This window comes from Heliangelus exortis, chromosome 9, assembly GCF_036169615.1.
Source record: "Heliangelus exortis chromosome 9, bHelExo1.hap1, whole genome shotgun sequence".
Taxonomy (NCBI): domain Eukaryota; kingdom Metazoa; phylum Chordata; class Aves; order Apodiformes; family Trochilidae; genus Heliangelus; species Heliangelus exortis.
Genome location: NC_092430.1, coordinates 19,966,572 through 19,981,227, shown reverse-complemented (window position 1 = coordinate 19,981,227; position 14,656 = coordinate 19,966,572).

The window sequence follows — 14,656 nt, the reverse complement described above, 5'->3', positions numbered from 1 at the left end:
GGGCAAGGTAATAGAGAGGTGGAATGAGCACCTTCTTCTGTATTTCAGCAGAAATTGAGTTTTAAGATATGAGACCTTGGGTAATATATTGGCTGTCAACTGCAATTTCTCTAGTGTTATAAAATTGAGGGGGGTGGGGGGGAAAAAAGAGGGGGAAAAAACACATAATAATTTTCTTAATAAAAGTATCCTAATATCCACATGAAGACAAAAATTAATCTGGCATGCTATACCACTTCTCATGCTTCATTCTGCAGCTTCAATTATCATCTAGCACTGTTGTGCCTCACTTCCCAGACATCTGCATTTTCTTGGTCCTTATCTCCTGTCCTTAGGCTTTCAACACTATATCAAATGCTATTATCAATTCCCACCATCACAATATTTGATACAATGGCAACCTCAGCAAATTGACCTGGTTTTGAAGAGTTTAGTTATCCTTTCGGTTACATGCAGAGCTTATCTGAGCCCTCTGTATAGGGAAAATTCTCCTGTGATGCAAAAATTTGCCTAAAATTATTTCCAATCCAATTCTAATTTGTCTTGCCACACAGAAATAGCATTCAGAACAATTAATATGCATAAAACAGAGACCCGTTAATGGACTGCATTTAGGTGAGCTAAAGGAAGTGAATCAAGATCATCTTAAATCTTCTTACCTGCTTTTTGCTGATAGCATGACAGCTAGGAATTAAACATGCAAAGAACTTTTATTGAACTGTCCAGATCCTGTTTATATTCAATCAAAGTAGCCCACTCTATCATGCTGCTCTTGACATTGCTGCAAAATAGATAACAGCTAAATCAGAGTCTGTCAAATTGAAGTAACTGTCAGGAATTAAATGGTATTGCTGAATAAAAGCCATAATTGAAATGCACAAAACCCCCTCTAAAACAATGTGGGAAACTTTAGATGACATTGCAGAGACATCAAAAGTCCCTGATACAGCAATAGAATTGAGCAGATTGTTTGGGTAAAATGTCATCATTTCAGCTTTCTTGTGCCTTATTACACACAGACATCATCTGGGACTCTGAGGAGGACTGAATTACTATTTACAGCATTTTGACCTTGAACATCACAGTTGCATTAATCCCATCCATTCAGCAGAGCAGACAGACAGTTACGAGGTCAGTGAAAACGTATAACAGATTTTCTGTATTCAAAGAGGAAAAAATAATAACTTACATTTGTAGATCTTGAAAGGAAGTATCTGCTCATAAAACACCTGGACTAACAAAGGGCAATCTTTTCTACATAACAGTTAAGATGTAATATATTATTGATCAAGCATTGTAAGAGTTTTAGCACCCTTTCAGAGCTCTCATAATACTCTAATTATGGGATGTAAATTAGAATTTCTAAAACTTCTAAGTTTCTTGAAGATGAAATTTAGTCACCCTCAAGCATGCCTTATTAACAAAGTGACAAAGAATGGTAAGCAGGAGTTTAAAATTCAGTATTCATTCAAAAGAAACCAATTTGAGAATTTCAAATACTCCACTAACAGCAAGAGACTATCAGTATATAGCCTGATTATTTCACATCCTAAAGCTTTCTTCACCCCTACATTTATAGTGACATCTGCAAGTGCTAATAGAGTTCTCTCTAGGATGGGGATCATTAAGTCAAAGTACTCAAGCACAATGGGCAATGAAAGATTGAATTTGTTCATGTTCATAACAATTGACAATGATGCTGATGTACATGAGCACTTCGTTGTATTTGTGCAGCATATTCAACATCTGGAGACTCTTCCCTGGATTTCTGTGCAATGAGTATAAAACTTTAAATAAATATTTAGTAACATACATATTTCAAATACTTATCTGTAACCTGCTTTTTGTTATAAAGACCTTGGGGAATTGATGAGAGAATAGTGAGCATTTTTCTTACTTTGGGTAGTCAAAAATCTGGTTTGGTGAAGTCTGCCTTTCTTAAATGCATTTCCACCCACTTGCCCATCTGAGACTTGATTCAACACCATAAATATCATTGGGAGCTTTGCCATTGATTTCTAATGAGCTCAAGAGCTCACTCCTTATTTTCATTAGAAAGGTAAAAACCAATGAGGTGAAACCTCGCCCCCTCTTTTGATGTTTAGTCACACTGAAAAAAAAAATATCAAAGGATTTCAAGGAGCAAGCAAGAGCAAAGGTTCATTCAGCACTCTCAGTCTGATAGCAGCCTGCAGCAGGTGTTGGGAGAACCAGCATTGCCCACCAGTACAGTGTTGCATCTGTTCACACTGGGAAATAACACCTAGAATTAAAAGGATACATAGAAGGTTTGAGGAGCAGAATTCATTGTGTATTAATTTTATTTTTTAAAATGTCAAATAACACTGCAAAATGACTGCCTTCCTCTCAAAACAAATCTCCTCTTTCCATCTTGAGAGCTGAAACCAAAGCTCTTCTAACCATTTTGAGATCCAACAGACCCAGTCTGATCAGTTTTCTAGATATTTCATTCATTGTATTTCACAGCATGAACTCACCCTCAAGATCCTTAATATTGTTCCACAATAAATACCAGAGATGAAGAAATGCCATTATTTTCATGGTGGTGGCACAACTCCTGGCCAATGGTCCTTAGTGATCATCACTGTACCTGATAGTAAATGATATTTCAGTTTCAAAAATATTCAGGCAGAGCAACTCTTTTTACAAATGACTAATACTCTTTCCTTCCTTGAACATTTGTAGAAGCAGGAGTTGATCCTGTCAATACTTGCACCACTGAGCAAGTTTATCTGTGCTATTGCCCCGTTATATTCAGTAGGACTGCAAATAAGTGAAATTCTGGCAAGATTCAGCCTTGATGTATCAGCTCAGCTCTTCACTGAAATACAACCATCTCTGGGGTGAACCATGATAAATATTCAACAGCACAGAGAAACACTACACTGCAGATTTAAGGCTCAATCTGGCAAATACTTACACAAGAGTACATTTTCTCCACACTGCTAAAGAAAAATACTTATATACATAAATGTATTCATAGGCACAAGATTACAGAGTACAGGACCCAGGAGAGGAAAGAGAAGTAAGGGAGAGCCTCTTCAATGCAGCCCAGGATCTTCAGTGTGTATTGAAGGTCTCACCAAAAGAGAGACAGAGGTCAGAAGGTGATCAACGCAGCAACAGCTGGAACCAAAACTACTCAGGAATGCTGAGAAGCAGCAGTAAGTACACAAGCCCAGCACTGGCAATCTTCAGTGAACCAGAGAATCTGACTGAGCACTTCTGATGGCAAACCAGGCTGTTGAAATATCTACACTTGAAAATGGAAAACAACAGGAGAAAAAGCATTTTTCTGACAAGGCTTTATCTTGATCACGTCCCTTTCAGTTTCACCTCTACAAAAAGCTGGTAAATTTTTTCAAATAATCAGAAGTGCCTGACACTCTCCAAAAAGCTCTGCTCATGCATGTTTTCACAAATTAGATAATAGTTTATGGGTGCTAGGGATAGTCTTGGGACATCTGACCAAGTACATTTCCCATTTTTCCATGGGAATCTGTAATTTCCTCTCTGATCCAGCTTCATTTTAGCACTATAAAAAAAAAGAGCAAGCCACCTCTCTGGCACAGCTTCCCAGAGAAACATTTCCCTATTTCGCTTGTCATAAAGGTCTGCAATACAGAGATACCTGTAAGCCATGCTTTCTAAAATTGTATTTTTCATTTAATAACTCCTACAGAGCTAGAATGATAGGAAACAGGTTACCCGATTCCTTTTTTTAATCACCCAGACTTAATTCAGCCTCTTTGGTGCATAGAAATGGAGAATTTTTTTATTCCCTTCCATATGTGTTTGTGGCTTATTGAAGTATAAGATAAGTCTCTTCAATCTGGAGAAAGTCTCTGACACAAAAAGATAGACATATAATATTTGCAGACCATGTTTTAGATGCCCATTTCAGTACTTGAACAGGCAGATACTCAGTAATATCAGGCTGAAATAATTTGAACAAGCCTAAAAATGGTTCTTATGTTTTATACTTCTGAGCAGTGGTGCCCTTTACTATACTTTACTGCACCATTAACAACGGCATCTAAAATCATAATGGCTCAGATGCTGCAGTTCAAATTTATTCTCTAGAGGTTTTTTGTTTGTCTATTAGGGTTTGCTTTGTTTGGTTGCTTTTGTTTGTTTGGGTTTTTGTGCTGGGTTTGTTTGGTTGGTTTTTATTTAGTTTGGGTTTGTTTGTTGTTGGTTTGGTTTGGTTCTGTTTTTTTAATTTGTTTATCTTGCTTGAGTCAGTAATGTCATAAAGGGACAATTATTTCTCATAGCTGAAGTATTAAAGAATGTAGGTGCCAATTCAAATTGTCTTTTCAACCCACACCAACTGAGAAACCCTGATTTTTCTGCTGATGGAAGCCACTTGGCCCTCTGGCAAACTAAGAATAAAAGACAACTGATATTTCCAAAGCTGCATGAAGGATTTAGATGAACAATTTCTATTTTACTCATGATACAGCTGAGGCCACAGACATGTGAATAGGTAAAAAGCTACAGCAAACTGCAGCATAGTATATGTTTAACTATAAGCAGATCTTGTACTGAAACATGAGAATTCATATGCTCAAGAACATGAGAATTCATATGTTCAAGACCTAATTCATTCTACTATAAATATCTTGCTACCAGCATGGTTTTAAATTTTGGGGGGAGCTATGTCACATGCTTGGATCTTGAGAAATGCAAGGATACTACTAGGGAATATTATTTCTGTTCCTTAAAAGAAAAATACATGGATGCTTTTTATACTTCATATATAATTATACTCAAATTATTATCGTATTTTTGTTGCCATCCAAAAGGAAACAGCAAAAATCAACATATGATCAAAAAGCCAGTTCACGATTTTTTTCTGTCAGTTGTCCTCAAAAATGACAAAGAGACCTTGTCATAACTATCTAACTCCTAACTAGTAAAATGGAGGACACAGGGGTGACAGGATAACTACCTCAGAGACAAATTACACACTAGCTTGGGTATGCTTGTCACAACCCATAAAGCAGTATATGGATTCATTCTCTACAGCCACACTATACTGTTTCAAGGTTTTGCACAGTCCTTTTGCTTTAGTTAAGTTCTTAACAAATGCAATTTCTCACTTTATATCCAAGATTTTTTTTCTGCAGTTGTTAAACCAACTTCAGTAGTGGTTGATAAACCACCACAGGGATTTATTGGACACGATCAAAACCATTTTCAAATGAATGCCTCACTCCTTGCCTTTCTCTGTCTTTAGTCTATTTTTTTTTTCCTGTTAGTTTTTGATATTCTGCACCTATCATCTCTTGTAGCTTTTTTCCTCCTCATGTCTAAAATTCTCCTGGCCACCAACTCCTTAATAATTCCAGTAATCATTTATATGGCCAGAGTATTCCAGGGGAGCTTCCATCCCTATCTTTTGGTTGTATAAAGAAACTGAAACAATGAAAGTGAAAGAGAGCCAAGACTTTAAAGTACAAGTAAAGGAACAGAACTTAAATGATCATACAAACTTTCCATTCACAATTTAATATATCTGAATGAATATAAGTGAAATAAACCCCCTGAAGGTTTAGCCATTTATGCATTGAGTGCACTGAAAGGGTTCTTTCTATATTTTAAGCACTCTGAAAAAATTGGCAACATTTACCACTTTAAAAATGAATGTGCACTTCAGTTTGGTTTTTATAATACTAAAAAATAGGGTTGATGAGCATTTCCCCTAAAATTGTCTAATGTGTTTCTTCAGCCAGAATTTTGCAGATATATTGTAATAATTTATCATTAGATTGACAGTACTTATTTTATATGCTAAAATAATGAGGATATAGGAAAATCTGGCAGTAACTCTTAGATCTCCTAGGGCTCAGCTTATCCACCTAACCTATCTGGGGCATTTATTTGGGCCTTACTTTTGGGAAGAATGCATATTAAAAACTAATTACGCCTCCATAGGATATAAATATTCACTTTTTGAAGTAAAAAATATAAAAGACAACCCCCAAATAGCTTAAGATACATGTTAGTACAAACCATTCAATAAAGCAAGTATCATCTGCTTCTAACAGGTTTTTCCAAAGAAAAGACTTGGTTAGCTAGAATGGTCACTTGTCAGCACATTTTCAAAGGAAAAGTACTTTTGACTTCTATTATCTCTTTGATTCAATGATTTCATGTGATTAAATGAAATGGAAACTCTCCAAAGGTCACAAACTATTACTCCAAGTTAGCCTGAATTAATCAATGCATTAAGATCTTTCAGTGTTCCTGAGCTGTTAAATTTCAGGGCAGCCACATGGGTAAGGGTGCAGCTTCTGTCAGGAGCTTGAAACACTGAAGATCCAACTTTTCAGCCACCCACACACCAAAGGAGTGAGAAAGCCTTCTATCTGTGGGCTGTCTCCCCCACCAAGCCCTTCAGCAGAGCTGGTGCCTCTGCAGCTTCTGTAGATTTTCTGCCAAGATCAGATGGTGAAGAGAAGTTTATGCAGAGGTATTATGTTCACGTAAAAAAAGGGAAAAAAAAAAAAAAAAAGAAACACACACTTCTAGGATCCATGCACACTGACTGGGAGAAGTCATTAAACAAATTGCTGTGCTAAAACTTAAGGAAAAAAGGCTACAGATCATGGAAATACTTGCATTTCTAAGTGGATACCATAGCCAAAGTTCACCAGTGAGCAGTTATCTCATGTGCCCCCAGGCTTGGCATTACACTCTCAAAAACTTCACACTAAGATTTTGTCCCTGTCAATTGCTACTTGACAGACTGCATTGCTGAGGCAGTGTCATCCCTGTTGCTCGGAGAGATACAAGGACTGTAGCAAAACTGCAATTAAACAAGTGTGCCTTATTTTGTGCAAAGTTTGAATGGTATGTTACACCAGGGTATTTTGAATTTGTGCCAAGAGGACTTCACTTTTTTACACACTCACCCATGTGTTTTTCTTGTAAAGTGCTGCTTGTTAGACCTGCTTTTACAAAAAGAATAGGGCTGGACAATGAAGAGGATCTGAAGCAATTATAACTCTCCAGTTAATGATGGGTTTTATCTTTGTATATTCTGGGTAAATCATTTTCCTCACACTAGGAAGGAGTAGTGCAATCTGCCAGGAGCACACTTCTGTAGAACAGTGCTGCATTTAGACTTTTTTTTTTTAATATCATTTATTTTTTGGTTACTGCATTTATATCTTCAAGATTGCATCTGCAGAATGAATCTTTGTATGCTTCCAGCCCACTCCAGGAACCTTTACCTCCTTCTCCTGTTCCACACAGGAATTTAAACAACACCCACTGCTTTCACCTTGTATATTTTTGCTAGCCAAAGAAGCAGAAAATTTCTTTTAGCCAATTAAGTTCAGCTTATTCAAACTCCTACTCATCAGTTAAAGCCATGTAAAGTTTTGCCATATGGGATCCACAGAAGGGTATTGTAGCTTCCCATTTCACATGATTGTGTCCTATTTTTATTTCTTGCCGGAAATTTTGTCCAAGCAGCATTTCAGGACTGCTTTCCATGTGTAGCTCAAGTCTGCAAGTATGTTGTATCCTGCTACATTGCTCATGTATGATATTTCTCAAAAAAAAAATCACAAACATAAATGTGATAATCATAATTACATCTCTAAGGAGAAAGTTGAGAATATGGCTCATAAATTTCAGAGTTAAAATTTAGCATCTTAACCAAATTTAAACCAGTTCCATCTATGTTGCCTGAAAATAATATATATAAAAAAACAGTTTATAATTATATTGTAATTGTATTTCTTAGGAAGGAGAGTTTGCACCTTACCTAATTATTTCCTAATTATTGTCTGAGCTGGTCCTATGTAAAAATCTATGGGATTATGAGCATATTTGCATCATTTATTTTCCTCATATTTATCCTCAAAAACTCATTTACACTTTAAAAAGCCTCTTTCTTTGTGTCTTTGCCATTTCTATGTCATGGTAAAATGCCCTATTTCTTGTGCTAAAATTGATCACACTATCTAGAATGAGGAGAGGAATTTAAGAGCCTCTGATAATGGAAATCATTAAAAAACATGTTCATAAGATGTCCATCACCAAAGTACTAGGTATTCTCATTTTCTGCAAAAGCTGGTTTCAACCTTATGTTACATTTAGAGGACAAATATCATGTGAATTGGACCTGCAGTCTATTTAAGTCTCTATATTAAAAGTTTCTGGTTTTGACAGTTAAGAAGTAGCTGTCATTCTTTTCAGCACTTTGTGAATTAAGCTGCTGTCCTTCATTATCCCAAAAGATTATTATTGCTCTGTTTCTTGTGAGTGAAGTGAGCTAGAACAGCAGAGATAATAGGTTATTATAGGAAAATTTGGATTTGACATTTATGTGATAAATTTGAAGTCAATTAGAGGAAAAATACTCCATTAGATAAAGTGAGTGTACCAATTACTGTACTGAAGAGCTATTGCTAATAGTATAATTGAAATTTATAGAGTGGTGGTCCCAGCACTGTAGAATTAGGTTGTATAACTGATGGCAATAACAGGCATGTAAACATTTTATTCCCAGCAACTTGCTGGCTGAGGATGGAGGAATTTTCATTATTTTTTATTAGGAATCTATTTCCATTCTGATGTTAAAATTCATTCTAGAATTACCAGTTTATGTGAGACACCTTTCTCCATAAGTTCTAGCAATAAGAAAATAAATGGACCTTTTTAGTAAAATATATGAGCATTTTCATGGAAGTGAAGGCTATGTGTAAGAAATGATTTAGAGAAAACAAAAATAAAATTTTCTTCAGTAGGAGAAATTTTTCAGTGCTGAGAGACTTAGTCAAATATATAGCTTAATATGAACTGAGTTACAGGAGAAACTTAGAAAAATATTTTGGTCAGATATAGGTAGGGAGGCGGCAAAAAGAGAAGAGCTTCTGTCTCAAATATTGTACTATGAAACAGCCTTGTGAAGCAACTACATAACAAACAATTTATAGGAGTTCAAAACTAGAGAGGGACACATGCTGGAAGATAAATACTGCAGAAAACTACGTTGAGCTAGATGAAAAGGACAGAGTAGTAGGAACATGATTAAAATTTCTGTATTTTCTAAAAGCTTTAAGACAAACACAACAGTCAGGAAAACAGTAAAAACAATCCCTACTTACGCTTTTTTTGTTCGTTTGTTTTTGTTTCTTTGTGCTCACATCTCACTGTTCTCCCTCCTCTTGCCTCCTCTCTGACCTTCCCTCTTGGCTGATGGGGGCCAAGCCCTCTGTGGTTGCATGGCAGAGCCATGGCTCTTGCTGGGTACACATCCAAGGGTGATGGCAGAGCCAGGTGCTCAGCTGGGGAGCTGGAGGGCACACCAGGCACCACATCTGGAGGAAACAGAATTTCATACTTCTCCTGCAATGTGCAGTGAACACAAAGGCAGTCCAGGGGTTTTGGGGCAGGACCTCACAAGTGTTCTGGTGCAAAGGCCAAGAGGATCTCTCTGCTTGCCACTTCATACCTTGGATACAAATAGGACCCACATTACAAATGTGCTGATCCTCTCCACTGACACGGGTGGGATTTGGAAGTTCACATGCCCAAGAAATCAGTTTGCTGTGTGCTAAAACAGAACTTAAAGCTTAAATTGAGGCTCTCAGCTTTGACCATTTTAGCCACAGAGTATCACCAAGCTGAAAGAATTTGGTGCACGTGCAGAGTTGGATCAGTAGCACTGTGCTGGGCTCAGATGATATCCAAAGGAGTCTGCTCTATTTTCACCCACTCCTTAGGAGGAACAGTCAGAGGTTTACTCTGGGGTGTTATCACACAAGTTGATGTTCCTTCAGCAGCAGAACCCATAAGGTTGGCTCTTGACAGATTTGTGTCTTTTCTCCTCTGACCCGTACAACTTCCTCTTAGCAACAACACTGTTCCTGCCTCCATCCTTCCTCTTCACCCCTCCTTTGCCCCCAGGCAGGAACACTGAAGGTAAGAAGCCTGAAAGCCCCTCTGGAGGCAAACAAGCTCCCACCCACCACATGTACAGTGCTGGAGTTCAGCCTGGCTTCTCCCTGAGGACTAATCTGGGTCTCTCTTTTGCAGTCTGACATCAATTTTTAGCTTGTGGAAACATCATTTGACTTCTGTCTCTATTTCAAAAGTTGCTGGCTGGTAACTGGAGAGGAAAACAATCTGGCAATCACATATGTACTCTTTCTTTCCGGAACCTGGTGAAAAATATATTTAGGAGGTACTGTTTTTCACTAATGTAGATAAAATAAAATAGCAGATATACATTACAGGAGCACAAATATGTGCTGAAGACAAAGTTGCTGCATTGCTTCTACTATGATCTCTATTCCCTGAGCTGTTATCACTTTTTGACTGAAATTTTGCTGCCTACTGAGATCTCTCTGCTTGGCTATAAGGGAAGCAATAGTCCCCACATGGCTTACTGCAGGGGAAGGGATGGCTCAGCTGCCTAAATAATTTCTGGCTGAACTGCTAATTCCTTTGTCATTTATCCCACTTATGGGATCCTGTGTCACCCTTGCAGCTATTGCAGCTCAAATAGTAGCTTTGACTTCAATTACATTTCTTCTTCATTTCCAATAGCCAACTGTACATACTTTCTGATACAAAATATTACCAGTTACTTAGCTACATACACACACATCATTGCTTCAAAAATGCCCTCTCACAAATACATCTGTGAGCTGATTCCTCCTCAATCAAGGTTCTACTCAATTCAGCCCATCACAAGAAATTTTCCAATTTATCTTCTGAGAGCATCACTTCCCCACTCCCATTCCATCAAGTGCAGTCAGATATTTGTGGTGCTCCTCTCCATACACTGCCAGTCTTGATGACCAGTTTACATGTCCCCAAGATAAGGTCATTCCTTTAATAATCTTTACATTTTCACCTTCTGTCAGGGACACAACTGTTACAGAACTAAGTCACTAACACCATCCTGGTGATCTGGGATTTCCTTATGAATAGCCCATGCCTATAGCTAAGTAATGAAAATTCCCAGGAACTGCTTTGAAATGACTGTGTCACATTATATGGTCTGTCTGCTAGTATGATTTTGTCAGACTTTTTTTTGCCTGTTTCCTTCAATCCTGCACTGCAGCCCTTAACACACGGGTCCAAAACATTCATCTGTGCACATGGAATGATACTTTTATTTCTGGTTTATGTTTAATGAATGAAGCACACTGAAGTAGCACTGGGATTCAGCCTATCCAAATAGCTTTTTCTAAGGATGCTATTCAGCTTCAGCCCCTTATGCTTAATGTTATACAAGGGACTACTCACAGAAATACAATGAAGATTGCCTCTTAATTGTGACTTATTTTCCTTTCATGTACAAAACTGTCATTTGAGAATGCTAGAGTGGTTCCTTCCTTTACTTCCCTCTGCTAAATCTATAATATTCGACTAAACTCTCACCACTTTAAATGGCTTTTATGCACTGTTTTTTATTTGCTTTTTTGTTCTTTCTTTTGAAAGCTTAGTGTTTCTCCATGAAATTCATCCTGTGAGCAGGAATATGCTTAAAGGATGGGTAGAGTTTTAAAATCTCCAAGTTTTTACAATCTGCAGCTGAAAGTAGAGCAGGGACTATTATTTATGATAAATACTGTTGACTCCATTTGATCTTATAGGCAAGGCTGAGCTAGCTCAGTTCAGTACTTCCAGGACTCCTGCCAAAGCAGAGCTTGCTTTTGTTTAACATGCTTACTGTATTTTTATCATCTTATCAGTACTATATCCTTAGCCCTACTGGGGAGGGTTTTTTTTCCAGTACCACTTTGTTATTATCTGTGATCTGCTGAAAGTGGAAACCAATTAATTTTTTCTTAACCATATGGGATAGCAAAATCAAAGCACAACTTGCTCTTTCATTTTTCCATAGCTCTTACTACAGAAGTGGAATAAATAGTTTCAGGGTGGCAAGAACTGGACATTTGATAATGTATTGGCAAATGCTTTAGATGACCAGCAAAATTATTTTTGGCCACAAGACTGTGTTACCAGCTGACACAAACACTATAGCCCAATTTCTCTTTCCTTTGCTGTAAATAGAGAATAACAAAAGTAAAGGCAGCAGGTTAGCACTGAAAGTGACATCTGAATCAAGGTCTATTTTCATCACAGTAAAGTGAGTATAAATTCATTTGTCCCATTTTATGTCAGTCCAAATTAACCAGGTTAAAATTTAAGCAATTTTTAAAAATCACATAAATGTTCCAAGCAGCATTCTCACCACTATTTTTTTCTTCCCCCAATAACAATTCTACACAGCATATGCCAGATACATACACTAAAGATACACAATTACCTTCCATTCGGAGCTACTCCCTCTATGCAAGCACCCTAGACATCACTGGACTAAAATTATAAACTAGCATTGATGAAACCATTTACTTGAGCTTTTATGTTCACACTCAAAGATGGATCGAAATAATCTCTAATGGTCAGATTTCAAAAGAAGGTGGTGAGAGACCTCCCACTGGAAACAATAACAGCAACTAAATATGTAGCTCTTTCAGAAATGTAGACTGATAATATCCAGCACTGTGTAGCACTCAGAACAGTGTATTTTCTGCTTTTTGCCTCCTTTAAAACTACATAAGCCAGTGTTCATTAGCCTCTTTACAGCTTCCTCTACAATGTGCTGTGTTGTCTTCCGGCCAACATCCATGTAATCATTAGATGAATTACCCAAGCATAGAAATTACTATAGAGCAGATGCTCCTTCTTAAAAAGACAAAACAAAAACCTTTTTTAAAAGGTATTGAAGTCTATTTTTCTCACGGCTAAAATGCTGTTAATACTTAGAATAGAAAAGGTCAAAATAATATGGAACATTCAGATTGTAATAAAAGAAAATAGAAAGGGTAACTTTTCTGGAAGCTTTTAAGGGGAGTTAGGAGTTTATAGCCTCATTTTCAATACACTCTTGGTTGGATGATTCCAAAAGGACTGATGAGGAGCAGGAACCTATGTCCTGCTGGTTCTCCATGAGAACTGGACCTTTACGGGTTTTATTTTTTTATTACTTAATTTTTCACGCCCAGCCCAGTTTGCAATAATCAAAGCTGATGAGAAAGCTGTGTTTAGTTTGTTTTAAAGATTATGGCAAAAGCAGTACAGGGATCTGTAAAAAGGTTATTGTGGAACACTTACCAACAAAAACAAGAACCTCCCCAGTCATTTCCATTCTCTGAACCTCCTTCTGCTTGTCTTTGGGAAATCTCCCCACTTGCTGTTCTTGAAATGTTTTCTTCAAAACATGCAGCATTTAACATCTGGGGAAGTTGTGTTTCCCCTTGTTTTACATGAGCCATGTAAAGCAACTATCACCAAAAGAAAAGAAACCCTCCACATTCTTTTTCTGTCTGTTCTTTATGGGCTCACTACTGTAGAAAATACATGGTGATATTAGCTGTTCAATCTTGCTGAAATAATTGTGATGACATCTAACTCACAGTTGACATTTTTAGAGGTTATGTCCCTGCTTAAGCAAAATACTCTCTGAAGCTTGTTGGTTTTTACCCCAAAAGACCAGTAGGATCTGTCTGCAAGTGGCTTCCAACAATACCATGTAATTTCATTTCATTTTCACTTTCTGCAAAGTGTTTTTAAAAAGTCAGTTTAACAAGAAATTTCATTGTCTAATGGGCCATGACTGTTCATGATAAGATTTCATTTTAAATTCAGTTCATTATGCTGTCATTAGGGAACATATGACTTGTCTTATTGCATCCTATCATTTACCATGATTTTTATTTCCATTATTAGTTTGGATTTTCAAAGTAAGATATTCACTCTGCACCTGATTAAATGCACAGCCTAAGTCAAAGAGGAAGATTAACTTGTGGCAACAAAACAGTGAACTGAATCTCAACTAATTTGGTCATTTTTGAACTCTACCACATCCTTACCCCAGACATCTCATGTTGTTTTATCCCTCATGATAAAGTTTGTTGTCAAAGAGATTTTCCTCATGGAAAGACAAATACAGTCTCACCTTGTTAGATGATCATTTGGGACCATAAATTCTTCAGGGAAAAGTCTTGTCCTGCATCATGTGCCTTGGCAAGACTCTTGATGCAACTCAAACTCAGAAAAGTCAACTACAATGACCAGGTTTGTATTCCTTTACAACTTGGTCACACTCACTCTTTACCTGCTTTTCACAGATCAGTCACTTCATTAATGACTCCTTATTTCTATCACAATGGTACAAACCATGAAATTTCAGCTTTTTCTTCCTTTGTCAGCTATCACTGTAGATTCTGCCCATCCTTTCCTGCTGAGACCACTGTGGTACCAAAGTCAAATATAATTCTTCTAAACACCAAATGCCCCTTTAAAATCCTGGCTGCTGTCAGAGTGTCAAGGCAACCTATGGTGATTCAAAAATACAATATTAACTCTCATGAGATCTTAAGGAGAAATTAAACTTATACTTTCTGTTGCACTATATTTAGAACAGAGAGACAGCTAGATGTTTTTCACCCAGATCTATAGATTAGCTCATACCACAAAAAAGAGACATCATGCATGGACTGTTTAGGAAAGATGCTTCACAGATCTTTAAGATTCATTTTGTTGGCAATGCCCTCTTAAGCTGACCAATGTATAGGGGTTTTGTGGCTGGAAATACAGC